We start from the raw sequence: 15,403 nt of genomic DNA on the forward strand, positions 1-15,403 counted from the left end.
GTTCTGCTGTTTTGCTGGCTGAGATTGCTTTCACCCAGAGTGCTAAGATCCACCCTTCTATTGAAGAGGTTTAGTTGAAGAGGTTTATGTCTCAAGTGTTGTGTTTGCTCACGAGCGGTTTTAGGTCTTCATTTTCCGCTAGGTTATGTAACTTGACTTTACCCTTACTAGCACTCTCCTTTAAAGTGACCCTAGTGTGACATAAGTGAACTTTTGAGCTAGGAAAGAACAGTCCCAACCCCACCCACCCCCACGTGGGAAGAGAAGCTAAAGAAGGCTTGCTAGGAAACAAACTGAACTCATTCTCCTTCTGGTCATCGAGAACCCTAATACTCTGTACCCACATAATACGATGCTTAATGTGTGACCCTCTCTTTGTAAACCCTGGTATTCTGCAACCACTCTTGAAAAGAAGAGCTGTATTTCATACCCTCTTGTAAACAGCCGCCCTCCCACCCCGCCACGCATTCACCCCTGTGCTACATAGTACTTAGAAAATACCTACTTCTTATATTATTATTTGGATGAATTGCCTTTTTGTGTACACGTTGCCACCTAGCTTCCTTCCTCCAGGAGTAACATTTTGAATTTTAGACCATTTCTCTGATTGAAAGGTATGCTATCATTCTTCAGGAGAGGTATCCTGATATTATAGAAAAACATTGGGCTTTCTGTCTGTAAATGGAGTATCAATTCACTTTACTTTCTGATCCTTGACCTGTTTTTTTGTTTGTTTTTTGGATTTGTTTGTTTTTTGTTTTAAGACGGAGTTTCGCTCTTGTTGCCAGGCTGGAGTGCAATGGTGCGGTCTCGGCTCACTGCAACCTCTGCCTCCCGGGTTCAAGCGATTCTTTTGCCTCAGCCTCCCGACTAGCTGGGATTACAGGCATGCACCACTCCACTCGAATTTTTTTTTTTTTTTTGTATTTTTAGTAGAGACGGGTTTTCACCATGTTGGCCAGGCTGGTCTCGGAACTGCTAACCTCAGGTGATCCACTCCCCTTGGCCTTCCAAAGTGTTGGGGTTACAGGCGTGAGCCACTACACCCTGCCCTCTTGACCTGTTTTTTAAATGTTATGTGATATTTTAGGTCACAGAAAAATGTATGTGATGTGTGAGATAAAAAGCATAGCAGTTAAACACCTGTGCACCTTTCACCTGTGTAGGAACCAGAACATTACCCACACCTTCACATCAATCTGCGATTTCCTCCTCTGACCTATTCCTTTGCCTGTACCCTACTTTAATCACAACTACTGGTTGGGTGCGGTGGCTCACGCCTGAAATCCCAACACTTTGGGAGACAAAGGCAAGAGGATCGCTTGAGCCCAAGAGTTGGAGACCAGCCTGGGAAACATGGTGAAAATTAGCCGGGCATGGTGGTGCACAGCTGCAGTCCCAGCTACTCGGGAGGCTGAGGTGGGAGGATCACCTGAGCCTGGGAAGTGGTGGTTACAGGAGGCAGAGGTTGCAGTGAGCCACGATCATGCCACTGCACTCCATCCTGGGCTACGGAATGAGACCGAATCTCAAAAAATAAAATAAATAACTACCTTGAATTTTGTTTCTCTTTCTCATTTATATATTTTATCACATATGTATGTATGTTTAAATGGTATATTTTTTAGTTGTGGTTGGTTTTGTGTTTTATGAAAATGGTATTGCAATTTATAATATGTGTTATTTGAATTGCTTTTAAAACTTGTTTCCAAGATTGACTCATATTATTACTCATAATTGTAGTTCATTTTTCAGTGCTAATATTCTATTGTGCAAAAATATACTGCTTATTCATTATTTCCTCAATGGAAATTTAAGTATATTCCAGATTTTGCTATCATAAACAATGCTACTTTGATCACTTGTATATGTCACCTTTATAGGGTTGTCAGATAAAATACAAGAGGCCCAATTAAATATGACTTTCAGATCAACTAAAAAAATTATTCATTGTTTATCTAAATCTAAAATATAATTTAACTGGGCATATTATATTTTTGTTTGCTAAATATGGCAACTCTACTTGTACGTTGCAGGAATCTAGAGTATATACACCTAGAATTAGAATATATACCTACCATTATCATCACTGTTAAATTATAAGAGGTGCAAGTGTTCAACTTTATAATTTTAAATTGTTTTTTAGAATAGCTTGACTTGGCCAGGTGTGGTGGCTCACACCTGTAATCCCAGCACTTTGGGAGGCCAAGGCAGGCAGATCACTTGAGGTCAGAAGTTCAAGAACAGCCTGACCAACATGATGAAACCCCATCTCTACTAAAAATACAAAAATTAGCCAGGCATGGTGGCATGCGCCTGTGGTCCTAGCTACTTGAGAGGCAGAGGTATGAGAATCGTTCAACCTGGGAGGTGGAGGTTGCAGTGAGCCAAGATCGCACCACTGCACTCCAGCCTAGGTGACCGAAAGAGACCCTGTCTTAAAAAAAAAAAAAAAGAATAGGACTGATTTACACTTCACTAGCAGTGCATGAGATTTCCTACTTGAGCCGTATCATCTCACAAATTTGGCTTCTAATTGTGGTCTTAATACACATTTCTCTGATACTAATGTGGTTGTGTATCTTTTCAAATTCTGATTTTCTATTCATATTTCCTCTACTGTGACATGCTTGTTTATATATTTTGTCTGTTTTTCAATTGTGGCATTTGACTTTTTCATATTGATTTGTAGAAGCACCTTATATATTCTGGATACTAAACTGGTGTTTGTACTATGTGTTGTTTATTTCCTAGGTTGTTTTTATTTACTATCTTTATGGTGATTTTTTTATGTATAGAAATTCTTTTTTTTAAATATAGTCAAATTTCAAAATCTTTTCTAATAAGGGCTCTTGTATCTTAAAGTTATAAGTTTTTTCCCTATATTTCATTATTAGTATAACTAATAAATCTTGAATGCTGAATGACTTAACACAAACTAAGCTTGTTTTTCTTTTACATTAAGTTCAATTAATGACAGGATGGGGTGAGGAGGGTTCTGCTTCAAGCAGTTACCTGCTGACCAAAGCTGACGAAAACTCTGCCATCTTCAGTGATTGACTTTCAAGGTCACCTTGAGCACCTTGAGTGACTTGGCTGGAATGTTTTAGTGAAGACATCGAGCCTGTGGACTGGAGAAGAACGAGAATGTGGAAGATTGCATGAGAGATTTTTATGGGCCAGGCCTGGAAATGGTATGCACTCAAAGTGTGGTTCACTGACAACTACTGGTCTGCAAACTGTTTATTACTTCTCCATCTCACAATAGTACAGAAATTAAGAATAAGTGCTGAGATGGTTTGGCTCTGTGTCCACACCCAAATCTCATCTCAAATTGTAATCCCCACATGTGGAGGGACGGACCTGTAATCTCCATGGTTTGAGGGAGGGAGGTGATGGAATCATGGAGGAGGTTTCTCCCATGCTGTTCTCATGATAGTAGTTCTCATGAGATGTGATGGTTTTATTCGTGTTTAACAGTTTCTCCTACACATACTCTCTCTCCCCTGCCACCATGTAAGATGAACGACTCTTCTGCCATGATTGTAAGCTTCTTGAAGCTCCTTAGCTATGTGGAACTGTGAGTCAATTAAACCTCTTTCCTTTATAAATTACCCAGTGTCAGGTGTATTTCTTTACAGCAGTGTGAAAACAGACTAATACAAATGCTTATTAACTTTATATAGAAATTTGATGGAATAATTTGATATGACTTTTTAGATTTTTAAAAATAATTTAATTTTATTAAAGTTTATAAAAGTACTGGTCCATGATAGATTGGGGGGAAATGGTTCATTACAACAGATAATTTGAGAAGCACTGTTATACACCATTTCAATCCACATTCTATTGGCCAGAATTCAGTCACATGGACTTATTCAGGTGCAAACGTGGCTGAGAAATGTCATCCCTAATTAGGCAACCTTTCCCCAACAATAGTTCCAATCTCTGGAAGAGGTGCACACGTCTTTGTTGGACCATGTATTAGCTCATTCCTGCTGCTATAACAAAATACCATATAATAGATAACTTATAAACAACAGAGATTTATTTCTCACAGTTCTGGGAGGCTGGGAAGTCTAAGATCCAGGTGCTGGCAGATTCCGTGCCTGGTGAGGGCTGCTCTCTGCTTTCAAGATAGCACTTGTTGCTGTGTCCTCACATGGCATAATAGCAGAAGGACAAAAGAGGCCTAGCTAGTTCCCTCCAGCCCTTTTATAAAATCACTAATCCCATTCATGAGTCCTCATGACTTAATTACCTGCTAAGACCCTACCTTTTAATGCTATCACATTGGCAATTAAGTTTCAACACATTAATTTTGGGAGACATTTAGACCAGAACAGACTGCCAACATGTCTGCTGCAATTTTATTCAGAAACTCTGAAAGTATTACCTTTCACTTTTAATTTACTCTCATCCATCTAAAAATTTATTTCTATGTATGGTATAAGGATCCTATTTCACTTTTTTCCATATGTATAACCATATTTATGTATATGTATTTTCCATATGCATAATTTTCCAGCATCTGTTATTGAATAGTCCATCCTTTCCCAAAATTCACTTCTGTTATATATCAAGTTGTATGGGTAATTGCAACCAGTACACAACTGTATGGCTTTGTATCTGTTATTAAAATACCAAATCATAGTGCAGTATTTCCATTACTGTTAGTAAAACAGTTACCACTCTAAGCCGCCTTACTATCCTCAACTCAAACACTTGGACTCCCCAGGCCACAAATCCCTTAACCTCCCAGCCTCTAAAACTGAAGTGGTTAAGCCTGGCACAGGAAGAGACCTTTAGTGCCGGCTCCAGCTTCAGTCTACCCCTAGGGTTGTTACCTACCTTCAAGGCTCCATTTAGATTTCAATTCTCTAACACCCACTCTAATTACTACAGCTTTTTAAGTGAATTTACTTAAGAAAGAAATTTCTCTTATTGTTCTTCAGGAATATCTTGACTATTCTTGAATTTTCACTTTTTCATATAAATTTTAAATTTGACTTGTCAAATTTCTCTAATAGCGCCATTGGGATGTCAGTTGAATTTGGGAAGGAATAACAGCTTTTTTTTTTTTTTTTTTTTTTTTGAGATGGAGTTTCGCCTTTGTTGCCCAGGCTGGGGTACAATGGTGCAATCTCAGCTCACTGCAACCTCCACCTCCCGGGTTCAAGTGATTCTCCTACCTCCTCCCAAGTAGCTGGGATCACAGGCATGTGCCATCACACTCAGCTAATTTTGTATTTTTGGTAGAGATGAGGTTTCCCCATGTTGGTCAGACTGGTCTCAAACTCCTGACCTCAAGTGATCCACCCACTTCTGCCTCCCAAAGTGGTGGGATTGCAGGTGTTAGCCACTGAGCCCAGCTGGAATAATATCTTTATTGTATTATTTCTATCCATAAACATTTAAGTCACCTGTAGCATCTTTACTGAAGTTTCATAATTTTTCTCCCTGAACTTTTTACTTGTCTTTTGTTAGATTTTTCTTATATGTCTTACGTTTTTGTGTAGCTACTGTGTTTAGTATCTTTGACTGCCTTACATTTTCTAACTGCTTTGCTTAACTCCAATATATAAAAATGCAATTGAATTATATATATTTATCTAGTATCCAGTCCCCTTGTTAAACTTTTATAATAATTTTTCTGTTGATTCTTTTAGGCTTTCTATATAGATGATATCTGCAGCTGTGAATAACAATAGTAATGATAGCTTGCTTTTTCCTTTCCAATCCTTATCGCTTTTATTTCTTTCCCTCTTACTTCATTTCCCAGGCTAAGACCTCCCATACTGTTAAAGATAAACCTGAGAGAATGGGTGTGTGTCTGTTCACTAATGTACCATCAGCACCTATAAGTACTTGCTACACAGTAGGTGCTCAATGAAGAATCTAGTGATGTTTTTATTTCAGTTATTTTACTTTTTAGCTCTAGCATTTCTATTTGGCTCTTTTAAAAATATTTTCTAGCTATTTGTATTCTGTATTTGATGAATTATTGTCACCATACATTCCTTTACATCTTTAAGCAGAGTTTCCTTTGATTCTTTGAATATGTTTTTAATGACTGCTCTAAAGTCTTTATTAAAAAGTCAGCCATCAAGGCTCTCTGTTATGTAATTTCTCTTGCATCCTTTTTTCCTGTGTATGGATCAAATTTTCCTGTTTCTTTTCATATCTCATGCCTTTTTTTGTTAAAGATTTGATACTTTAGACAACTTATTGTATAATTATGGATATTGATTGCTTCCCCTTCTGGAGCTTATTGATTTTGTTTACTTATTTATTTATTTTACTCACTTGACTGGAGTATTTTAGTGAAGTCCAGTTCCCCAGCTCAGTGTGAAGCTTCTGATGTTGTTCCTCAGAGACTGCAGCCTTGACCTTCCTTACACCCTTCACCCTGGGATGATAGTGGTTTCACTGGTATTCTTTGTCTTTCCCTATCTCTCTGTTAAACTGTCTACCTTTTAGTAACCACTTAACTGTTAGAGTCCACTAATTGCTAACTGATTGCTCTATTGTTTTTGACAATGCTCTGGGGGATTAAATTACTCCATTGTCTAATCAGATTAAATTTAGGCCCTTTGCAGAGGTAGTTTTTGAGTTCAGTCTTGAGGTTTGCTCTGATCCCAGGAAGACTCTTCTTAGCCATCTCTTCCCTAGCTTTCTCTGGTAAACTCTGGTCTGCAGTTTAGCTTGTTGCTTTTAGAAGGTACCAGCCTCCTCTTAATTGCTTACAACCAAAATATCCATTGTTTTCAAGAGCACATTTAGGTTCAATTTTTCCCCTACTCCGTTCCAAATAAAGTAATTTCTTCTGGGAAGAGCTTCAGAATTTTCTTTTCTTATGGATGTTTCTCCCCCTGAGCAAAATCTCTGAACCACTGCTCCAGCCAGAGCTGAGGATGGGGACAGTCACCTTCTCTCAGAGTGACTCTCCTGCTTTATGAGCAAGGCTCTGCAAGGGGGAAGTAGCTTCCATTCATTCTTCTCAGCTTGTCTGTCCTAGCATGGAACTCACACCGTATATGTGAGTTGCAATAAGGGCAACTGGGGTTCCACTACTCTCAGTCTGCTGCACCTGGGATAGAGCCACTGCTCTATGAATGCAGTCTGAAAGAAGGAAAGGAGTCCCCAGTCTTTCCATTCTCCACTCATCTGGAATTTAGCCTTTGCAACAGAACATGAGAGTGGGCAGAAATGCCAGCAGCTTGTCCCTCCAGGGAGATACATGATATGGTTTGGATGTTTATCCCCTCCAAATCTCATGATAAAATGTGATTTCCAGTGTTGGAGGTAGGGCCTGGTGGGAGGTGATTGGATCATGGAGGTGAATCCCTCACAAATGGTTTAGCACCATCCCCTTGGTGGTGAGTTAGTTCTTGTTCAGTTAGTTCACACAAGATCTTGTTGTTTAAAAGAGTCTGGGACCTCCTCTTTCTCTCTCTTGCTCCCTCTCTCACCATGAGATGTGCTGGCTCCCCCTTCACCTTCTGCCATAATTGGAAGCTCCTGAGGCCTCACCAGAAGCCAAGCAGATGCTGGCACCATGCTTCCTATACAGGCTGCAGAACTATGAGCCAATTAAACCTCTTTTCTTTATAAATTACCAAGCCTCAGGTACTTCTTTACAGCAACGCACGGGTGGACTAACACAGAAAATTGGTACCAGGATTGAGGCATTGCTATAAAGACGTGGAAGTGGCTTTCAAACTGTTAACAAAAAGGTATCTAGAACAAATCTCAATCAATTTAGAAAGTTTATTTTGCCAAGGTTAGGGATGAACTGGTGACACAGCCTCAGGAGGTCCTGAAGACATGTTCTCAAGATTATTGGAGTACAGGTTGCTTTTGTACATTTTAGGGAGACATGAGACATCAATCAATATGTGTAAGATATACATTGGTTTGGTCCAATTAGGCAGGACAACTTTATTTTGAAGTTTTATTCCTAAATAAGACATTGTTCTCAGCTTGACTTTTCGCTTGGTTTAATGATTTTGTGGTTCTGAGATTTATTTTCCTTTCATAGAACTGAGTAATGGGCAGAGGCTGGAAGAGTTTGAAGGGCTCAGAAGAAGACAGGAAGACGAGGGAAAGCTTGGAATTTCTTAAAGACTGGTTAAATGGTTGTGACCAAAATGCTCATAGTCCTCTACGGGGATCTGGGGCAAGAAGCAGCCCCATCTTCTTGGCCACACTCACCTGAGTGGAGCTTTCCTCAAGGTGGGCAGGGTGGTAAAAGCAGCAAGTTATGACTCAAGTACCACTGACTGCCTATTGCTGTTCTTACCAAGATGTAGTAGATTCTTTTTTTATTTTTCTTTAATTTTTTATTTTTATTTATTTATTTATTTTCTTGAATAAACAGTTCTTCATTTGCTGTGTAACCTTTGGGCAGTTTCAGGAAACTTTAAATGGTTGTTTTTAAAGTGCTTCACCAGTTACAGTTGTTTCATGGGGAGTGAGGCCACAGAGCTCTTTATGCTGCCATTCTGCTAGGTATGCATTTAGAGACATAACTCCTATCTTCAAGTTGCTCATCATTTAGTACAGAACAATTCTCTTCAAGTACATAAGTACAGTTTTAGTGTGATTAATACTGTGCAAGAGTTAAGCACCACACAAAATGGGAACACTGAGGAGAATCTCCTAATCCAGTCCCTGAGAGGATAGGCTTTCTAAAGTAGAAATGAGTTGTGAAAAATGCGAGAAATTAAGGAGATGAAGATGAGATAAGAAGGGTGTTGCAGAAACAGAGAGAAAGCAAGTACAAAGGTACAAAGAGGGCAGAGAGCATGTTAGAAGGTTACATCACTGGGACACAGGACGCAAGGGAAAGAAGTTGGCAGAATTTGGACAAATAGGCAAGAGATCCCCAGGCCTGGAATGCCTTGAGTTGTAAGATTTTTCTCCCTGGATTTCTCAGTGCTCCCGAACAGTTTGATTAAAGGATAGCTAGATTATCAATCTTAAAGAAGAAAATTTGGAAGACATCTAGAGACTTCTCTTACTTGGAGCCATTTATTTACATTCCAAGGTGGTAAAGGAAAGTTAAAGACCTGCCCTTTCTCTCTCACTATGATTATATTATTTCTATATTTCAAATATTCTCAATGGGAACAGTATAATGAATGTAAAACAGTAGTTGTCCTTGGAGGTGGAGTGCCAGAGGACTTTACTTCTTACATAATTCATTTCTATATCATTATAACATTTTACAGGGAATATGATTACTTTTGTTAACAGGAAAAAAATTTTATTTAAAATTTAGTAGCTATTGGCCGGGCACAGTGGCTCACTCATGCCTGTAATTCCAGCACTTTGGGAGGCCAAGGCAGGTGGCTCACCAGAGGTCAGGAGTTTGAGACCAGCTTGGCCAACATAGTGAAACCCCATCTCTACTAAAAATACAAAAATTTGAGGCAGGAGAATCGCTTGAACCTGGGAGACAGAGGCTGCAGTGAGCTGAGATTGTGCCACAGTACTCCACCCTGGGCGACAGAGCAAGACTCAATTTCAAAAAAACCCCACAAAAACCCAAAAACCAAAATAATGGCTATGCTTGTGTGTGCGTGTGTGTATGTAGAGGTGCCGCTGAAAAAAAAGATCATCCATGAGTTGATCCCTGTTAGAGCTTGCACTGTGGGTGACACTGTGATGACACACAGATGTCTCAGGAATGAACCACTTACTCTCCTAGCTGCTGGAAGTGCAGCAGAAGATGGTCTTCAGCTGTCAGCCCTTTTTGGGGATTGTCTCAGGTGAAGAAACCTGCCTTACTAAAGGTCATGTCTCCTGGGGGCAGCCCACATCAAGAGACTGAACAGTGTAGGGGTGTAAAGGCCTCCACACTCCCTGTAACTTGGGACAAGTCTCAAGGGCTGCTGCGCTTCAGAGCTCCCCATGTGGCTGCTGAAGGCTTTGTTGGGACTGCACCTCAGCTGTTTCTTCCTCTGCCTACTTCTGCTCTTTCTCTTCCACATGTGTTGAAAAGCACTCCTCAATAAATACATGAAATCTCCATCTCAGAGTCTACTTCCCAGATAACACAAACTGTAAAGACACGTTGGCATCATTGTAGTCTCTTTACTTTTGTACTTTTGTACTTTTTTTACTTTTGTTCAAGTTTCCATAATTATAATTTAAGGAAAGCAAAGGACTGTGACAGACTATATGTGGTAGATAAGGGAGTAGTGACAAGTGACCTCTAGGGTTCTAGTTTCAGACTGAATGGTGCCATTCATTGAGCAGGAGATGCAAGAGGAGAAGGCATTTGGAAGACAAATGAGGAGTTAATTTTTGACATGCCAAATTTGGGGTGCCTGCGGGGAGCACCCTGGGCTGGAGACAGAGATTATCAAGCTGGAGACAGCCATGAAAAGGAAAGGTAACAGTGGCTTGGAACATCTCAAAGGGCCAATAAAAATTCTATTTAGATTTCAACTGTGTTTGCACAAGTACAGTTGAATTTGTGAGTACCTCACAGAACTGCACTCTTGATAGGAGGCACCATATTCTAGAATATTTATATCACCTAAAGGTCTTAGAATAATATCTTGTACTCATTAAACACTATTCATTGATTGAATGGATCTCCCTGGAAGAGCTAGAAAATGGTTCTGTTCCCCACTTTGTTCCTCTGATCATAATTCTTCTCTAGTCTCTGTCACCTGACATCCTCTCTCACCTTGGATCATATGTGAGTTGTCTTTGTGCATGCAGAGTGGAAGGTTTTAGGACCAATCAAAGGTGAGTCAGATGGGAACCATGCGCTGAAAAAACTAAGAGTTTGGTACGAGGGATAAGACACACAAAAATTATAAGGTAAAAAAAAAAAGAGAGAAGTGAGAAAGCTAAAAAGGAAGTGATAAGGAAGTTCACAGGAGTGACAAATATTTGGGAAAACTCTAAGTAAGAGGCAAAGGCTGATGCAAAGTACCTCCCAGGCTGTATTGGCTCCTTTCTAATTTTCCGTATTTGTAGGTCGCTTTCTTTAGGTTTTTGCTTTAATATTCTACCAGCAGATTAGGGAGTCAGGCAACAGTTTATAATGACTTCTGTCCAGCTTGTTTCTGTACCCCTATGAAAGATTTTGTCATAGCAGTTGTATGTAGAACGGTTTTAAAAATCCATTTCAAAGAGCAAATAATATTATCCAGTCATATTTGGAAAGGATCTCTACATAAAATAGGGTTTTTAATGTTAACATTTCAAAGATCTTTAAAATTAGATTTTACTTCACAGAATCCTAATCTACTTCTCTGGCTTCACACAGCGTTTCTCTACTTTGTAAAAAGCATGACCCTTTGTGGTAAGTATTACAGCCCCACTAGCCTGCTCTCTTCTATGGAGAATCGTCCATCTATAATGATTACGCATCCGTAGGACCAAAAGAATTATGGCATTCTCATTAAAGGGCACCTCCCTAATTAGACACAAACACACACACATATGATGAGTGAGGCTACAGATCAGTTTTTATTAGTAAAAAAGTATCTAAAACAGCTCAACTACTTTTGAAAAGTGTGCCTTTGCTTTCTATGAAATTCTATTTGAGGAAACTCATAAACAATGAATTTTCCTGAAGGAAACAAATGGAAATAAAATACAAAATGTAGTGAGCTGTGGATATGCAGAGGCGAAGTTATTTACTCTAAACAATACCTGGCTTTGTACTTTCCAATTCATTGTGCAATCTGAACATACCAATTATTACAGAGATTAAGACTCCAAGCTTTTTCCTTATTCTATACACTCACTCCCTTCTGTCCAACAAGATTATCTTCTCCCAAAGGATTCTCAATAGTTGGCATATGATAAAATCAAAAAAGTAAAAAGGCCAACCCCCACCTCTAAAAACCCCAAAATAAAAACAGCACCAAGTGGGATAGCTAAAGTTTCCAGATCCTTAACTAGGCATATCTCAACGTGCTTTATTTAAAATAAACTAACTCTTTGAATGCCTTAAGAGGAATATATTTAAATAAACACAGAACTCCTCTATTTTTGACTAGATGTCTAATTTTTTAAAAAAAGTATTATATAGCTAATCACGGTTCAATCTGTTAGAACTCAACTTTTTCTATTCTATAAAGAAAAAATCTCATACCCCAAAGCATTTGCTTGGGAATTTCGGGAGAGAGCTCTGCAACACACCAAGTCCCATTCGCCCACGCCCCCCCATCTAAAAAACAAAGTTTGGGGAAGTACTAGGCTTCCGACTTTGACAAGTCCCAGAAGACAAAGCCCAGGGCTGACCCCCCGCGCCTGGCGCCGCCCGTTCGTAGGCCACCAGCGGCCAGGGCCTCCGGCATGCTCTCCCACACGTACGCGGAGCTGGCAGCAGGCACCCCACCGCGCACACGCAGCCACCTTGCGCGGCTGGAGCCCCGGAGCCCGGGGTCGGAGCCGAGGGCGGGGGCCCGGACTGCGGTGCTGCGCCCAAGCACGTACTGAGGCGTGGCCTGCCGCGCGCCAGGCGGGGCTCGGGAATTTTCTCGGGTTGGCTGGGGTTTCGCATCCTCATCATGTAGCGCCAGCCGCACCAGGAACAGAAGGGTGCCGGTTCCCTTCCGCATGCTTGGTATTTTCCCCGCAGGGCTCTGACCGCTGCCGCTCTCAGGCACCTGTCTTTCCTCTCCGTCCCAGAATGGAGCCAAGACAAGGGAATAAAGGAAATTCAATAGTACACGGAGATCGGGTGTCTGGGCAGCGTCTTGGAAAAACTATCCACTACAGGTAAGAATAAAAAATGATGTCCAAACCTCTGAAAGGTGTGAACACATCAGATCTCCAGAACGCGTTCATAGGAAGGTTTATGGTAAAGTATAACTTTTATCCTACAGGGAGACTATTTCGTATCGAATTCCACTGATTTCACTAATTCTCTGTAAAATGATCTGGGACGACAGGTTCACCTCTATTTAAAGGAACGGAATACGAGCCAAGTGGTTAGTGGAAACTTTAAAAAAAAAAGTAAAAGTTTTTCTTCTTTACATTTTTGTTGATTCCAGCTAGCAACACGTTTGCAAAGGTTTTATTTAACCAGATCTTAATGTTGAAAAAAAAGAAAAAAGGATTCTTTACTCTGCAACTTGTTATAGGTATTGCTACTTGAAAATTTTTAACTTTTAGATTGAGTTTCTACAAAGCGAGTAATTTTAAGTTCATCTTTTCTGTACAGAGGTTTCTTGGAGGAAATCAAGATTTGGAATGGTAATCGTGAGGTTATAAAAACTTGTATCTATTATGCCATTAAGTCAAAACAGCTCTGGGAAAAACATACCATACATTAATGCAGTCTTTTATAGTTTGTGCTTTCCCATTCACTACCTCGTTAATGTGAGTTAATGTCTCCATAACTGGAGATCTCAATCTCTAGTTCGAATTCAGAACCCACTAAATAGCACTTGAAAACTTTCATTCATTTCTACTTATGCCCTGCCCCTCCTCTTAGGACATTCCCTCAATGTGTTATGTGATCTCATTACTTTTTCAAGTGACATCGGACCCTCAGTTTTCCACACCTCCATTGCTGCCTTCTGTTTGCTATATAAACACAGTTAATAATGGAGAAAAGCGTATGTTCAACTGGATTGGCTAGCACTGCAGGGTGGTTAGCTCCATGGGCTTTGGAGTCACTGATGGCCACCTCAAAAGCTCTGAACCTTAGATCACTTCTTCAAGACTATATACTCTATAGATATACTCCTCCCTTATCTGGTACTGCTATGAATGAACTATATATAGCATTTAGACCTCAAATGAAGAATGATGTACCCAAGCTCTAGGAGTAATAGATGGCAAACCAAAAATGTAAGCTTAAGTCTCCTGACTCTAAACTCAAACTTAGAACAAACTTGTTTTTAATGATACTGCATTACAAAAATTGAAATAGCTTTATTCTTTTTCTCCTGTATTTTAATGAAATAGCTACATTTCTTTTATACTCAGAATATACATTCTCATTTTCTGGGTTGTGAGTATAAAAAAAATACAGTTGTTTCGTAAAATAGGGAGGGGAGAGGAATATTAAGGAGAGAACAACTATTCCAGAATTATGGTTGCCAGGGTTGGGTTAATAAGCCTTGAATAAAACCATTATGAAGAAATTTGTGACAGTGCATAAAATTGGGAAGGGCTAGTTCTTCTATTCTGTAGCTTAAAGCACTCCAAGTAGCTTGTTTTCTGAGTGACTGAGCAGTAGGTAAGTACTTGCTTCCTTCCTGCTGTACTGTCCTTTAACGTGGCTTTCCCTTCTCAATGCTTTCAGAAGTCATTTTCCTGAACTGCTGGTCATTAATCTACTGATTTACAAATAGTTTTCAACTGAAGCTAATCTGCTACATAAGCATAATTTTTTGTTTTGTGACCTGTGAATAGTAAGCAACTACTTTATTCTAAAATGCCACTTCTAGTGTACTACTATCTGTAACTACATGTTGAAGCACTTTGGGTCACAGTATTTGTGGTTAAATATACGTGTGCCCCTCCCCCGCAATTTTGCACTGAATCTTAGTATTGTTAACTTTTGTTCCAAAATTTTCATATAATTGTAATCACTGTCCTCCATTCTAAGATAAAAACAGCCACCTAAGATATCTGTGGCTCAGTTCCTTTTGTTCAGTATATATACCTCAGGGTACAGGATATAAGGCTCTGGCACTTCCTACATAATTTGTTCATAAAAATAATTTTCTGTACTTGTAGGTGCAGGGAGTCATAGTGATTTTTTGGTTTTAAGAAATATCTTTCTACACTGATTTTTTAAAATGAGATTGTGAGTATAAAATACAGCTATTTTGTAAAAGAAAAATACAGGAGAAAAAGGATAAAGCTACTTTGTTTTAAAATGCAGTATCATTAAAACAAAAACAAACCAAATTTGTTCTAAGTTTGACTTTAGAGTCAGGAAACTTAAGCTTACATTTTTGGTCTGCCATGTATTGCTTTTAAAGCTTGGGCAAATTCTTCTTCATTTGAGGTCTAAATTTATTAATCTGTTAATGGGAATAGATTAGAAATCTTCAGAGAAACTCTAGCCTTTGTAACATTATGTGACTATAATGCTGAGAACGGCTTCGCTCATCCCATGCATGTTTTAAAAATACTAAAATTTTGTGTTTGAACATTTTAATAGGCTCAGAAACTTAAAAATGACCTTTCTTTTCTAATAACATACTCTTTTCAATGGGATATGATGGTTGTTATTATTTAACATGACATTTAGGGACTCAACATACATTAAGGTGATGGCAATAAGACAAATGTAGAAATAACCAGTACCATGTAATTTTCATAAAGTGCTTAAACTGTTGGTAAACAATTTTATGAGTTGGAGGTGTTGAAGCAAATATTATTTATATTTGAACATAAAAGCTGATCAAAGGGG

The sequence above is a fragment of the Papio anubis genome, chromosome 7 (genome assembly GCF_008728515.1).
Source record: "Papio anubis isolate 15944 chromosome 7, Panubis1.0, whole genome shotgun sequence".
Taxonomy (NCBI): Eukaryota; Metazoa; Chordata; class Mammalia; order Primates; family Cercopithecidae; genus Papio; species Papio anubis.